The sequence below is a fragment of the Dermacentor andersoni genome, chromosome 4 (assembly GCF_023375885.2).
Source record: "Dermacentor andersoni chromosome 4, qqDerAnde1_hic_scaffold, whole genome shotgun sequence".
Taxonomy (NCBI): Eukaryota; Metazoa; Arthropoda; class Arachnida; order Ixodida; family Ixodidae; genus Dermacentor; species Dermacentor andersoni.
Genome location: NC_092817.1, coordinates 193,231,325 through 193,247,993, shown reverse-complemented (window position 1 = coordinate 193,247,993; position 16,669 = coordinate 193,231,325).

Genomic DNA, 16,669 nt, shown 5'->3' with positions numbered 1-16,669 from the left:
TTTTAAATAAGAAGATTACTTCCGCAGCAGGGTGTGCCGCTACAAAGCTCGAATGGTATTCCTAATACCGGCAGCAGTCATGTAGAGATAGGTTCTGTCGTCATTGTATCCTTTAAAAAAGTTCACTTGAGTTGCAAGTTCGCCCTTATGCACGTTATTTGCTTAAATTCCTGCTTGAGATTAACTATATTAAGTACTAGCCCTTCCCTATTGGAGGACACAAAGGAGGCCTTTGAAATATTTTTGTTCCTTTTATGTCTAGCCAATACTGATCTAGAGCTGTCTGTGTATGCCTTAGGGAATCAGTGAAATCAGTGGAAATCAGGGGCCAGCTAGCACGGAAGTAAAGCGGCATACTCCAATGCCAATGCTCCTCAGAAATGTGTCGCTTGAATGCTCACTGATACGCGAATAAATTTATGAAGATTATTCTTGTTAGTTCGCTGCGATAGCCATTATATGGACACACCAGACACATTTCCGCCGTCGTCGTTGGCAAGGCCGGGACGTTTCGTATGAAGTTCAAGTGCGCTAACGCCATTGGCGCGCGCTGTCTATTGTAGATGCGAGTGAAAGCATGTGAGGGTGAGCCGAAGATGGTAGCTTTATTTCGCGCGCGCAAAGGTTGAAGGTGGGGAGGTAGTACGCCGTATTCCACCATGCGCAAGGCACCGGGGGAAAGGGGCGTTATACTTCGGCGGCGGCTGCGTATGGCACGGCTGAGAGCGGGCGCGCAGGTCTTGAAAGCGATCTTCGGTCAGTTCATAGTCTATCAGTTTAATAACGCTTTCCTCGTCCCAGTCCCGCTGCCACTTTTGCCTGAGTTTCTTACGCATGTATGGCTTGATGTCAACATGGAGGTTGCGGGAAATGGTTCTAGAAAATTGAAGAGCTGCCATTGTGGCATTCCTGTCAGCTTCGTTATTACCTTGTTTGCCCGGATGACCAGGCATGCAGAAAATAATGATTTTTGAATTGGCGTCATACGCCGCGCACAAGAAATAAAAGGGCTCCTTTAGGTTAGCGTCCTTCGTTCTTTTGTGCTACATAAGGCCCATGACAACACCAAGAAAGTCTGTAAAAGAGATATATTTGTTAAGTTGTGCTTGAGCAGTGTGCTTTGCAGCAGATGATATAGCGTACACTTCAGCGATAAAGGTACTAGCGTGTATGTTCTAAGCTTGTAACGCTGAGAAATATGGTCGGACAGCTGCCCTGGACACTCCAACAGCCGACTTCGAAGCACCCTTATAAAGCTCGGCGCAGCTGTAGTTAGCGAAGCTTAGCACACCTTCGTGGGGCACTCCTTTTCTTGCACACACTGTTTCAACAGTATTCGACCTACTTTAACGCAAAACGTACGATCGCGTTGGTAGCTTGCAATTATTTTGTGCATATTTCCTCAGATGTCCATCGCGCCGAGATCTCTCAATATTCTGTACCACCATGTGGTATCAGAAGCACTTTGCATGCCGAGGAAAAGTGACGAGAAATATTGTTTGCGTACAAACGTTTCCCGTATGTTTGCTTGAATGCGGACTAGGTGGTCGGTAGTGGATCTGCCTTCCCTGAATCCACATGGTTGTAGATGCAGTAAATAGTTCTATTCTAAGAACTGCAATAAACGAGGATTTACGATTATCTTCAAAGACGTTGCAAAGGCAACTACTGAGGGCGATCAGCCTATAATTGCTTAGGAGAGACGGATCTTTTCGTTCCTTAAGGATGGGAATGACAATAGCTACCTTCCACGCTGTTGGGATATACCCTTCGCACCAAATGATGCTATAGCGTGAGAGAAGGTTAATGTGCGTTTTGGAGTCCAATTGTTCAATAATGCTGTGGAGAACGTGATCTGATATTGGTGCGGACTGCTTGCAGCATGTTAAAGAAGCTTGAAGCTTCGTCATGCTGAACGCGCGATCGGTTTGCGCTCAGGTATAATTTTATATCGCAGGAAAGTTTCGGCGCAGTGAGCAGCACTAAATATATATTCGATATGCAGGCCTATCATATCAGCTTGACCTTTCAAGCTGTTCCCTTAACTGTTCACTAAGGGCAATACGTACGGCTTCCGGCCTGTCACTTTTTTCTGCCTATTCTACACCTTCGCTTCCTGTATATATGAATTTACAGTGTCTATGTATTTCTGCCAGCTTTCTCATTGAACGCTACGTCCTTTTCGTCTTTCTTAAGACTTTATGCGCTTGATATTTTTTATGTTTTCTATCGCTGGAGGCTGAATAAGCTAGCCCCAAGCCTTATTCTGCTTTTTACAAGTATTCTTAGCGTCTTCCCCACGGCACGCGTCTTTTCTTTGGAGCCCCATTCCTTTGTGGGATGCGCTATAATGCAGCATCAGCTACAAAGCAGTGAAAAACGCAACACCAGCGTTTATAGTAAATTCACTGAGAGAGTGTTGAGGCACGTAGGCAATGGCCCCAATTCTTTTTCGAATGTGCCGATTCTATTGTTCAATGACGAACGTGGGGAGAAGAGTCGGGTTGTGATGTTTTCAGACAGGTAGGAAAATAGTCCCTACCATATGGATCTTTAATTACGCCCCGTTCAAGGCTTGGTGGAAGTATGGCGGACTAATTATTATTTGTCGTGCTATAAAATGTGGGCTCTTTTTTTTAACGGGCACGCATCAGAATTCAGGTCAATCTGCTCTATCATACGACCCCTCGCATCACACCGCGAATCGCCGCAAGTTGGACTGTACGCGTTAAAATCACCCAGTAAGATAAACGGCCCCAGAAGGTGGTTAATCATAGCTGGAAAATCTAAGCCATTGAGTCTTTACTATGGAGAAATACATATGGAGCAGGCTGTTACAAGCTTCTTAAGTATAATGGCACGAATGGTGCTGGCTAGCAATCCATCCAACATTCCCCACGGTTCGGCATCGCCGCCTGCTGAGACAAGGGCGTTGTCAAGATGTTTACAAAATGTGACATATGGATTCAGAAATGTTGTTCCGATGCATTTTAGATGTGTTTGCTGGATATAGAGTACTTTAGGGTTATACTTTGCGCGGAGTTCCTAAGTGTCATCAAGGTTATGCAGTAGACATCTAGCATTCTACTGCAGGATCTGCGCCCCCATAATAAGAATATAGAGAAGTATACTTTGTACACGAAGAGTTCTACATTTATATCATGTCCTTTTTTTATTCCGGGCCTTATTATCCTCTGCTTTTCTTTTGCGACACACTCAATAGAGCTGTGCCGCTCCTTCGAAATTTATTCATTGCCTCCTTGGAGTCACTGAATTGGTGCGCTGGGCGCGAAGAGAGATGTGCTTTAGGACTTCCCTCACGAGGAGAGACCCTTAGGACCACCCAGACACTAGGCTGCCGGCCCTTCGTTGGCGGCAGAGCGGCCCCTGCCTCGTCCGCCTTGGTGCAGGGTGACGGAGCCTCCGGCCCAACATGTGAAGTCCGAGCGGTCGCCGTATACACCGTTGTGACACTGCCACCTTGTCTGCCACATCTAGTCATTGCACAATCGAGAAACACGTTCGTGCTTCCGCGAAAGATATGTTTTCCTTTAATTCCAATGTTATAATTTCCTTTTCTTATTTCAATGCTCGGCATGATCGAGAGTACGAGGGATGTCCACCGTAGCAGTTCGCACAATGGGGTGTGTTGTTACGGTCGTTGCAGAATGGTCATTGATACCGCAATTAGCACAGGTGAGCCGCCCTGGGCAGCTCCGAGGTCTGTGTCTTTATGTGTCTTCCTTTTGTGAGTGTTCAATTGCGGCAAAAAGCATGGCTTTTAGCAAGCACCAACTAGGCCAACAAGCAGTTCTGTTTGGAGTTCTGGCATCGCTGTTAGTCTTAATGCGAGGTTCTATTAACAGTGATTTTGCTAGCAGATTTCGTAGTGCCTTTAGCATTATTTCTCCACTCTAGGTGTTTTGTGCCTGCCTGCCTGCCTGCCTGCCTGCCTATCTATCTATCTATCTATCTATCTATCTATCTATCTATCTATCTATCTATCTATCTATCTATCTATCTATCTATCTATCTATCTATCTATCTATCTATCTATCTATCTATCTATCTATCTATCTATCTATCTATCTATCTATCTATCTATCTATCTATCTATCTATCTATCTATCTATCCTCTTACGCCAACCAAGTGACCCAAGTTGTCTACCTGCTCGGGTCACTAGGTATGTACTGCTGGTGGTGATGCATCGTAGTCATTCTATTGTCGTCACTCTAGTTTTGTGATATCTTACTCTCATCACGCCTTCGCCATCACGACTTCTCTCCCGACCTAGTGACAAAAAATGTCGAATAGCTTTGACCTCTAGGTATGGGCTCGTGGTTGTGATGCCTTCGTGATCGTTGCATAGCAATCATTCCAGCTTTGTGATCCGACACTCGTCATGCCGTCCTTTTCACCTGACCGTCACCATACTGTCGACATTCATTCTTTGTCACCCCGCCGTAGTAACGTCTTCGTGGTCGTTCAATCGTACCAGGATGGTGCGGCCGCTGCGGAGCTCCGTGGCCAGGACGGGGAACGACACCTTCCACCACAATGTTACGCCAACAAGGATTGAGACTGGAGACTATTTACAAAGAATATTTACAAAGAGTAACTGCAGCGCTGGCCAGTTCAACCGACAGGTCGAGAGCCAGAGAGCGTTCGTCGTCTTCGTCGGGGCGCCCGCATGCATCGGGCACAAGAAACACGCAATATACATGTATGCATATTTTTGAAGTCATGTTTATTTAACACGGGTACGAGACTTTCGTTGCTTCGGTTATATGACACACTCCAACATTGTCTCACTTTGCTATGGCATTCGCTTGCCAAGGTGACTATGAACATGGAAGCATGACGACGGCTGTGTGGCGCCTACCCAGTATCGATGGAGTGACGGAGGAGGAATGATAGCGATTGAACGACAAAGCACATAGGTGTATAAGGTCGAAGGCATGGCGAAAAGGAGATGTCATTGTTTAAATTATTAAGATGGTATAACGCTGACAATGGGACAATTAAACGGGAACAATGAACTGACAACTCTTTTACGACGAGTGTTACAACGATGGTATGGCGACAGTCGGACGAAGAAGAGTGAAGGACGACGATGGCACGATGAAGACGGCATGACCGCGATGGTACGACAACCAATGCATGAAAGTGTTGGTGTGACAACGACGCGATGATGGTCATGCATTACTGCGGCGGCATAATCACGCTTGAATGACGACAGCACGATAACGGCATCATGAAGAACAAGATATGACGTCGTTGGGTCCCCGAAGCTGATGTAACAGTGTGAGAACAATGGGATGACGATACTGAAGTTATGACAATGGTGAAACCACAAGGTGACGACGATGGCATGACGACGACGGCATTGCGAAAGTCGGATGTAGAAGTTGCAGTAATGACGATGAAACGAATATGATGGCATCCCGATGACGGCATGCCAACGAATGCATGACGACGACTGTACGTCGAGGAAGTACAGACGACGATGGCATGACAATGGTATGAGGACAATCGGATGACGACGAATGTATGATGACAACGCAGGGACAATGATTATTTCACAGAACATGTATGATGACGGTGATGTGAAGACGATGGCGTAACTAGAGTCGGACGACGAGCTGGAATGGCGGTTGTGGCACTTGCACGGTTTCATTAGGACGACGGTCTGACAATGAAGGCTTGGTAGCGACTCTCTGACGTTGGCGGCATGACAGGGGTGACATAATCATGATTGAATGAACATACCATGACTACAATATAATGAAGAAGAAAGACTGATGTCAATGAAACGAAGGAGGTCGTATGACGATGACTGCGTGAAGACAATGGGATGACGCTACGGAAGTGATAACAATAATAAAACGACAGCGTGACGATGACGGCAAGACGACAACTGTGTGACGGCGATGGCGTGATGACTAAGGCATGATGAAAGTTGGATGGCAAAGCTTGAAAGATAACGCAAGGATCTGGACAGCATAACAATCACGAAACTAGAATGACTACGATTGAACTAGAATAGCAGCTTGGGCTTGTTGGTTTTCCATCCTGCTAGTAACAGCGCAAAATGTAGACAAGGGACGAGACAAGAAGACACCACAAGCGCTGTCTTTCAACAACGTTTATTCCAAAAGAAACACGGCTTCTTATAAACATTGCCCTCACGTGTCGCAGTCACGTGATCACACATCATGTGAAACAAGCACTTTTTTTCCTTTTATACACTCAAGATAGCGGTTGCACGTGCAAAAGCTCAAGTTCTTTTTTTGTCAGTAACAAGGACGGCGTGCTAACGCATTGGTCACGAAGTCTAGTAATCTCGGCCGCCTCAATTATCTCCCGGACCAGCTGGTCATTGTGTTTCTTCAGCACTTCACAGCGTCTAAATTCTGCGGCGCAATCTTTTGAGGGGCAATCCCTGATATGTATGCCAAGATTCCTGTTAGCCTGCTCGACGCTAAGTTTGTGTTCCTTCAGTCTCTCATTTGTGCATCTAGAAGTTTGCCCTACATACCTTTTTCCACATTTCAGAGGTATTGAATACACAACGGCTTCCGTGCACTCCACAAAACGATTCTGGTGATTAGTCGTGCACCCTTCCTGGTTTGTCGGCTCTTCAGCATTGACGCGTCGGCAGAGGCTTTTTAGTTTGTTCGGGGCAGTAAGCACTACATTAACACCAGCTTTGCGCCCAATCTTTTTCAGGCGGTGAGATACGTTTTGCACGTATGGCAGGGCCACGGTCCGTCGTTTTTCTTTCGGCTTCTCGACGGAAACGACGGACCGTGGCCCTGCCATACGTGCACAACGTATCTCACCGCCTGAAAAAGATTGGGCGCAAAGCTGGTGTTAATGTAGTGCTTACTGCCCCGAACAAACTAAAAAGCCTCTGCCGACGCGTCAATGCTGAAGAGCCGACAAACCAGGAAGGGTGCACGACTAATCACCAGAATCGTTTTGTGGAGTGCACGGAAGCCGTTGTGTATTCAATACCTCTGAAATGTGGAAAAAGGTATGTAGGGCAAACTTCTAGATGCACAAATGAGAGACTGAAGGAACACAAACTTAGCGTCGAGCAGGCTAACAGGAATCTTGGCATACATATCAGGGATTGCCCCTCAAAAGATTGCGCCGCAGAATTTAGACGCTGTGAAGTGCTGAAGAAACACAATGACCAGCTGGTCCGGGAGATAATTGAGGCGGCCGAGATTACTAGACTTCGTGACCAATGCGTTAGCACGCCGTCCTTGTTACTGACAAAAAAAGAACTTGAGCTTTTGCACGTGCAACCGCTATCTTGAGTGTATAAAAGGAAAAAAAGTGCTTGTTTCACATGATGTGTGATCACGTGACTGCGACACGTGAGGGCAATGTTTATAAGAAGCCGTGTTTCTTTTGGAATAAACGTTGTTGAAAGACAGCGCTTGTGGTGTCTTCTTGTCTCGTCCCTTGTCTACATTTTGCGCTGTTACTAGCAGGATGGAAAACCAACAAGCCCAAGCTGCTATTCTAGTTCAATCGTAGTCATTCTAGTTTCGTGATTGTTATGCTGTCCAGATCCTTGCGTTATCTTTCAAGCTTTGCCATCCAACTTTCATCATGCCTTAGTCATCACGCCATAGCCGTCACACAGTTGTCGTCTTGCCGTCATCGTCACGCTGTCGTTTTATTATTGTTATCACTTCCGTAGCGTCATCCCATTGTCTTCACGCAGTCATCGTCATACGACCTCCTTCGTTTCATTGACATCAGTCTTTCTTCTTCATTATATTGTAGTCATGGTATGTTCATTCAATCATGATTATGTCACCCCTGTCATGCCGCCAACGTCAGAGAGTCGCTATCAAGCCTTCATTGTCAGACCGTCGTCCTAATGAAACCGTGCAAGTGCCACAACCGCCATTCCAGCTCGTCGTCCGACTCTAGTTACGCCATCGTCTTCACACCACCGTCATCATACATGTTCTGTGAAATAATCATTGTCCCTGCGTTGTCATCATACATTCGTCGTCATCCGATTGTCCTCATACCATTGTCATGCCATCGTCGTCTGTACTTCCTCGACGTACAGTCGTCGTCATGCATTCGTTGGCATGCCGTCATCGGGATGCCATCATATTCGTTTCATCGTCATTACTGCAACTTCTACATCCGACTTTCGCAATGCCGTCGTCGTCATGCCATCGTCGTCACCTTGTGGTTTCACCATTGTCATAACTTCAGTATCGTCATCCCATTGTTCTCACACTGTTACATCAGCTTCGGGGACCCAACGACGTCATATCTTGTTCTTCATGATGCCGTTATCGTGCTGTCGTCATTCAAGCGTGATTATGCCGCCGCAGTAATGCATGACCATCATCGCGTCGTTGTCACACCAACACTTTCATGCATTGGTTGTCGTACCATCACCGTCATGCCGTCTTCATCGTGCCATCGTCGTCCTTCACTCTTCTTCGTCCGACTGTCGCCATACCATCGTTGTAACACTCGTCGTAAAAGAGTTGTCAGTTCATTGTTCCCGTTTAATTGTCCCATTGTCAGCGTTATACCATCTTAATAATTTAAACAATGACATCTCCTTTTCGCCATGCCTTCGACCTTATACACCTATGTGCTTTGTCGTTCAATCGCTATCATTCCTCCTCCGTCACTCCATCGATACTGGGTAGGCGCCACACAGCCGTCGTCATGCTTCCATGTTCATAGTCACCTTGGCAAGCGAATGCCATAGCAAAGTGAGACAATGTTGGAGTGTGTCATATAACCGAAGCAACGAAAGTCTCGTACCCGTGTTAAATAAACATGACTTCAAAAATATGCATACATGTATATTGCGTGTTTCTTGTGCCCGATGCATGCGGGCGCCCCGACGAAGACGACGAACGCTCTCTGGCTCTCGACCTGTCGGTTGAACTGGCCAGCGCTGCAGTTACTCTTTGTAAATATTCTTTGTAAATAGTCTCCAGTCTCAATCCTTGTTGGCGTAACATTGTGGTGGAAGGTGTCGTTCCCCGTCCTGGCCACGGAGCTCCGCAGCGGCCGCACCATCCTGCTTTCCGCCATGGCTCCCGGTGACGACACCTCGTCTCCTTCTACTCCTGAGACCTCAACAACAGCGTACGTTACGGTTACCATTCCCCGCGATCCTTGCATATTCTCCGGCCAAGATAATGTCGACGTTAAGGACTGACTCAGCCTGTATTAGCGTGTTAGCCGAAACACCGCCTGGGACCCCACCATTATGCTAGCGAATGTCTTAATCTACTTGGGTGGAACTCCTCGTGTCTGGTTCCGGACTCACAAGGACGAGATCTCTAGCTGGGATGCTTTCAAGGAGAAGCTCAGCGACCTCTTTGGAAATCCCAGCGGTTGGCAGCTGGCTGCTAGAAAAGAGCTTGCTACCCGAGTTCAGTCTTCTACTGAATCGTATGTCTCGCAGGTGCAAGACGGGCTCGCTCTTTGCTGGAAAGTCGACGAGAAAATGGCCGAGGTTGACAAAGTCGTCCACGTGCTGAAAGAGATCAAGGACGATGCGTTCAACTTGTTAGTCTTCAACGATGTCTCCACCATCGACATCATTGTCAAGGAATGCAGCCACTTTGAGCCCACCAAAAGCCGCCGCGTCATTCCACAGTTCTCCCGGCTTCCTAACACGGCTGTGACGTCATCTTGCATCGCCCTTACCGCTTCACAACCCTTAAATGAGCACTGCACACTTATTGTTCGCCGTGAGCTCGAGACCGCAAGTTCTGCGCCGTTTGATCCACGCCCACTTGACCCCGCCATTGACCAACCAGCCCCAGCAATCTCTCTCATTCAGGTAGTTGTGCGGCAAGAATTTGCAAACCTAGGGTTTCTTGCTGCCTGCTCCGTCTCCCAAGCTGATGCTCGACCGGTACCGACTGCTACGCCTCACGGCGATCTGTATTCCCCTCTCGGATACCGTAACCCTATCGAGTGGAGAACTCCGGACGACAAGCCCATTTTGTTCCATTGTCTCCGCATTGGCCACGTCACTCGCCACTGCCGCAGCTCCTGGACGTCGCCGTATTCTAACTCATTTTCCCCGTCTCCTCGCTCATATGCCGACCTGCGCCGTTACTCGCCTCGCCGTATGCCTCCTACTTCTGACGTATCCGTCGATGTTAATCGTCCTGCTCGTTCACCGTCACCTCAACGCCGTCGATCCCCGTCGCCCCAGTCGCGCTGCTACTCATCGCCGTAGCAATGCAGCGACGAATGCAGCGACTATGATGCAGCAATACAGTATGTCACTACGCTGCTCGATTGATAATCGGGTTACCATCACCGGTCATTACGATATGAGTTCTGCCGTAGTTTTTTATCTATCTATCTATCTATCTATCTATCTATCTATCTATCTATCTATCTATCTATCTATCTATCTATCTATCTATCTATCTATCTATCTATCTATCTATCTATCTATCTATCTATGACAGAGCTGTACTGGACAGATTACAGTCCTACAGTTTTCCGTGATAGATAACGGCATGTATTTTTGAATATCTAAAAAACAAAAAATTTAGTTGTTTTCAAAACGGCTTTTCTTGAAGAAAGTTCGATCAGACAAGAGGGGTACCCCAGGGGCCTGTTCTGTCTCCTGTACTATTTATCCTATTGATGAGTTCAGTACCACTGCACCAGGATGTGAATCTGTCTGTCTGTGCAAATGAGATTAACTTTTTCGCGCCAGCTAGAGACATCAATTCCCTTCATCTGTCTTTGCGAACGTACCTGTGTACTCTAGAGGCGTGGTTTCCCAATCTGCATCTGTCACTAAACGTAAACAAAAGTGCAGTCCTTGTTTTTCCGCTTTCCAGGCAGTTACCGTTATCATTAGTATATGAACAGAAAGCCATTCCTTTGGTAGTCGCTTAAGTACTTTGGTATCATATATGATGGAAAACTTAACTGGCGTCCTCACATAGAAAATATTGGAACGAAGGGGACACGATCCGTAGGTTTGCTACGTAGAATCAGTAACCGGCCTTCTGGTATGCGAAGTGACACATCAATTATGATTTATCTTATGTATGTACGACCAATTCTAGAATTTGGCTGTGTTTCCTTCTCTAGAAGGGCAAAATATAAATTAAGACTACTTGTTCTTTTAGAAAGAGAAGCTCTTCGACCATGTTTAGGTCATCCTAAATTGGTTGCTAATAATGTGTTATACCAGGAATCGCGCCTACGTACTCTTCACACGCGATTCCGCATGCTTACGGTTCAAACCTACTTAAGAGCTTATGAATCTTCTCTACGACGTGGGCAATATGCATTTATTAGTCAACCAAATTCATTGTTTGAGAACATGTGGTCATGGTTGCATACTCCACAGGTTGTATTTGTGCAAGCACAATTGGACCTTTAAATGTTCGCCTTAGAGAAATGATTCTGCTTGAGAGGTCTCCAGGGTCACTCAAAATTGAATTTGCAGACATTTTTCCAAACAATGCGAAACTTCTGCCCACAAAATATTTGAATGACCGTTTACAATAATATCTGGCCCGTCTCAAAATAAATGTAACAGTGACTTTTGCTTCTTCGTGTGAAGAGAAGTCAGGCGTGGGTATCTACTCACCATCCCTCGATTGGTCTTTTTCATCTCCCCTACTAGATTACACATCCATTTTTCAGGCCAAACTTCTGGCAATAGTTCTTGCCTTGCCGAAAACCCCTTCACACTACAAAAGTTATTATCGTCACAGATTCTCTATCTGTATGTAGCGCACTTACTGGGTCTACAAAGTCGACAGCAATGAACACATATTATACATTAGCTCCGCCTCAAGTTTAGTTCATATGCTTAAGTTTAGTCCTCACCTAAGTTTAGTTCTTAGGCTACCGAGACATTCATAGTAATGAAATAGCCGATTCCTTAGCACGAGCTTCTTTAACAGGTCCTGTGATATCTGTGTTGCCCGGTAAACTGCGCACATCACTGCAGCCAGATATAGGCAATTTGAACGAATACAAAATGCCCTGTAATTAGCAAAATCTACAGATTTCTTGCACCTAAATTATTCTTGGAACCGGCAATGGTGACCTTAACCGAAAATTCGAAGTTCCGTTTACTATGCTCCGTTGCCGTATATTCCAACAGGTAAATTTTACTTTCACAGATGGGGTCTGGTGGTATCCCCTCTATGCTACCTCTGCAATGGGCTGGGATGAAGACAATGTCTAGCAGTTCCGCTTCAAAATCTAATATTGCCTTTAAGCAGTACTGTTATACTCTCCCTTGGAGCAACAGTATAGGTATACAGCCACAGGAACGTTTGCCTAGCCATTTATAATTTTCTATGTGGCACAAATAGAAAGCCTTGGTAATATTTCGTAGATGCTACAATTAATTTACTTCTACATAAATGTAGAAAATTCAAGAAATAAAAGCGCAAATTCCAAGTTTAAATATTACTGATATTATTATTCAAAATTTAACTTGCTCATGTTTAAATATATCTTCCATTTTATGTATTTCAGTAACATTTTTTTTTTTATTAGTGTTCCTATCAACGCAAGGCTGACCATAGTATTGATCACTATTTTGTCTCATGTATTCACAGTTTATTTTTTATCTAGCGTTATTCATTTATTTTCCTTTTTTGTGTTATTTATTTATTAACTAATTTATTTTGTTTTTTCAATCATACTACCACCACCCGATTTGTGGCCTATCCCCCATAGTGGATTTGAGCCATTAATTGAGGCTTCTTCATCATCATCATCCTCATCATCTTCATCATCATCATTTCCGCAACTGCAAATGCGACGTTCTTGAACATGAAGGCGCGGAGGCTCTGTCCAGTACAAAAATGTTAAGTGGGCGTTTGTCAATGATTGTTACTTCTGTAGCAATTGTTAGTTGTACAAATCGTGATTTTTGTGTCTCTCATATTCGCGCAGTTATTGCATTTCTCGTATGTAGTGCTCACATTGGATATTTCGCTACTATAAATAACACGTATAAAGAAAAAGTGCCTGAGAGCAGGATTATTGTCCATCTGTCAGACGCAAGTTCTAATAATCGTGGCACAATGAGAATATTTTTATTTCTAATTTCTCTCAAGGGATTTTAGATTCCAGAGACGAGAATAATTGAACCCAAGCGTCCTCCAGAAGCGAGTCCACAACCACAATTGCTGTAAAAATTAGCAAGAGCGCGTAGTGATCGCTTGCTACTCTAGTGCGATAGGAATTACATGTACACTCCAGGCGCATATTTGCCGTCGCAGTGATGTTCCGCATATAGTACATAGTACGTATAGGACGACAACACCGTAGCCGCGCCCCGCATGCTGTATGGGCTCAATCTCGCGTACGCAAGGGGTGAAAGCGGGGAGCAAGCGCACCGTCTTTCGTCGAGCGCAAGAAACCGGGATGAGAGGAGTACTTCGGCAGCAACCATGTCTGGCGAGGCGTCGCGCAGCGTCGCGTGGTCGCGCGGGCTTTATCTTGAAAGCGATTTTCTTTGGGGCAGAGTCTAGGTGGGCCGACGGTTTGTAGCTGTGCGTGTTCTGTGTTCTCGCCGGTCAGTCTGTGTTGAAGTGGTAGACCGGACAAAGGGTCACTTCTCTGGTTGCTGCTGCCGCGCTTCTACGCGCCAGCGTTTTGACGGCGAGTGTTCGTGGTCATCGAGTGTGATGCGTTCATGTCTGCCTATGCGCGCGGACACCATGATTGTTAATTTAGTTAGTAAAGCGGGTGTTTACAAGTTTGCACAGCCGATGAAACTACTATGCTTACCGAATATGGCTGTCTACTAATTTGCTATCGCAATCGATGCTTCATTTTTAGGGCGAGACGGCGACTTTTAAAAAAAATTGTTTCAACTCGTGAAAGCCGCGATCTCATATTTAAACGTGCGTTTTTCCTTTTGTTGCTGAAGCCGCATAAGGATTCATTAAGCGATCCAGGAAGTTCCTGGAAGTCTGCTGGAGCACTCGGGCAGTGAAATAAGGCTTGCTCTGTTAATAAACGTTTCTGTTCTTGAAATTCCCGTTTCTCGTTCACTGAATTCTGCATTCGATTTCATTATAATAAAAGGCTACACTAACTATCCAACCTCTTTATTAGATGGTACCAGGGCTGAAAAAAGTAAAGTTTGTTTCACGCAGTGAAAGCTGTCAAAGCAGCGAAGCTCGTGGTCGTTTTCTCAAGTTGGAACTCGTCTTTAGCGCGATTTTCATGAGTATTTTGTCTAGTTGTCGTCGTTTTGCAAGATTCGAGCTTCGGTTCCGCACTGCGCACACTCTTCAGTTGCGTGAGGTTGCGATCAAACCCCAGTGATCACACACCTTGCAGCTGTGGCCGCATTCACGGTCGAGGAATTCTCTGTGAACTGTCCATCGGCACTCTCTTTGGGAGGAATATCTTTGCGTCGACGTCTCTTCTCCGCCTCCTTCTCTCGAAGTAGGGGGTTAGCTTGCCTCTGCTGACGCTTGGCTTGCGTTGCGTTCTCTTGAAAGTGTGGGTTGACTTGCCTCCAGCGGCGCTTGGCTTCGCGTCCCCTTCTCGATCCTCAGCGGTAGCGGCTGCCCAGCTGACGCTTTGCTTGCGCATCTCCCTCTCGAAACTCGGGATTTGCGCGATGTCGGCGCTGCCGTTCTCGTGCGAGCTCCCGCTGCCGCTCGCGCCGAACGGAATCCATGCGGTGAAAGGGCGCGCGCCGGCGAATCCCCCATTTTAGCCTATCCCCCTTTATGGGTTTGTGCCATTAACTTACCCCCCCCCCCCCCCCCCCTGCGTGACACCGAGTGCTGGACGGCGAAGGTTCGACTTAGAACAGCTCCGCTGGTAAAAACGGAACAAATAAGTCAACCTGTACACAATATGTTGCGACAGAATCCCTTAAAGATTTTGCGCATTCAACGCGCACGTTGAAACGTATGTGAAGTGAAGCTATCGTTAAGCGGTTAAATTAAGGACATATAAAGTAAATATTGCATGCAAAATGTAGTTATATTTGTTCTATGCAACCTGTCATCTCACGCACTGCTTACGCATCGCTAAGGCACAGCTGGCGCCTGTAAAGTCGTTTAAAGTTCCCGCATCGCTGTCAGGCTTAAAGCAAGTTTCTAATAAAATGATTTCGCAAGTAATTTGTGCAATCCGTTTGGCATTATTTGAAGACTCCGCACGGTTTGAGTCTGTCTGTCTGTCTGTCTGTCTGTCTGTCTGTCTGCCTGTCTGTCTGTCTGTCTGTCTGTCTGTCTGTCTGTCTGTCTGTCTGTCTGTCTGTCTGTCTGTCTGTCTGTCTGTCTGTCTGTTTGTCTGTCTGTCTGTTTGTCTGTCTGTCTGTCTGTCTGTCTGTCTGTCTGTCTGTCTGTTTGTCTGTCTGTCTGTCTGTCTGTCTGTCTGTCTGTCTGTCTGTCTATCTGTCTGTCTGTCTGTCTGTCTATCTATCTATCTATCTATCTATCTATCTATCTATCTATCTATCTATCTATCTATCTATCTATCTATCTATCTATCTATCTATCTATCTATCTATCTATCTATCTATCTATCTATCTATCTATCTATGCAACGAAGTAGCCAGCTCAAATAACTGTGAGTAGCTGCGCGGCATTGGCGGAACTTGTAAAACAATGAGCGGGATCGAGGCTGATTAAGAATTTTACAATACCGTATTCAAGGCGGTGAAAATGCACGTAGTTCTAGATGATGCTTTCACGGGGCCCGACGTTATCCTGAGAACGGACATCACTGGCTCAGCAAATGTGCTGCTAAAGAAAGAAGGCACCACCAGGCTGCTTGATGAGCTAGACGTCCCGTTACTCAGCATGATTGAAATGAACAGCGACCAAGAGGGTCTTGCCTACCAGTGAGGAGGTCAAGCTTGACCTTAACATGGTTCAGTGTGTTACCATGGTCTCAAATTGTGTGAAATGCAATGGTCTTGTGCTCTTGTCTGGAGACAATGAGGTGGACTGGCTGTGTGAACTGAAATATTGGAAGGCAAACCTCCCAAGGATGAATCTATTGCAATCAGACATCACCTTAAAGAAGCGTTAGATATTCAAGCGCGGCAATGGTGTTCAGCTTGAGAATCCTGGTGGGCCAGCATCTTCTTTGCAAGCGATTAACTAAGTTGAACAAGCAACAAAGGTGATATCAGCAATAAAGGCTGAGGAAGTAAGGTCTGTGAGTCTCTGACAGAAGCGCAGAAAGTGCTGTATGAGAGTACGCATTTAGGCTGATTGGCTCATGATTACGAGCAGTAAACAGTGCTAAACAGGACAAGGAGAGGGGTACAGATAACAGCGCTGACTAACAACGAAGTGTCTTTATTCTTTAAATCAGCATATAGCGGCGGAGTGTATATATACTGACTGAAAGAATAGAGATGCTTGGTTGTTAGTCAGCGCTGTTTGTGTCCTTCTCCTTGTCCTGTTTAGCGCTGTTGACTGCTCGTGAGCTGTATGGAAAGAAGAATGATAGGTGTAACATTAAGGGATAAGAAAAGAGCAGATTGGGTGAGGGAACAAACGCGCGTTAATGACATCTTAGTTGAAATCAAGAAAAAGAAAGGGGCATAGGCAGGACATGTAATGAGGAGGGAAGATAACCGATGGTCATTAAGGGTTACGGACTGGATTCCGAGGGAAGGGAAGC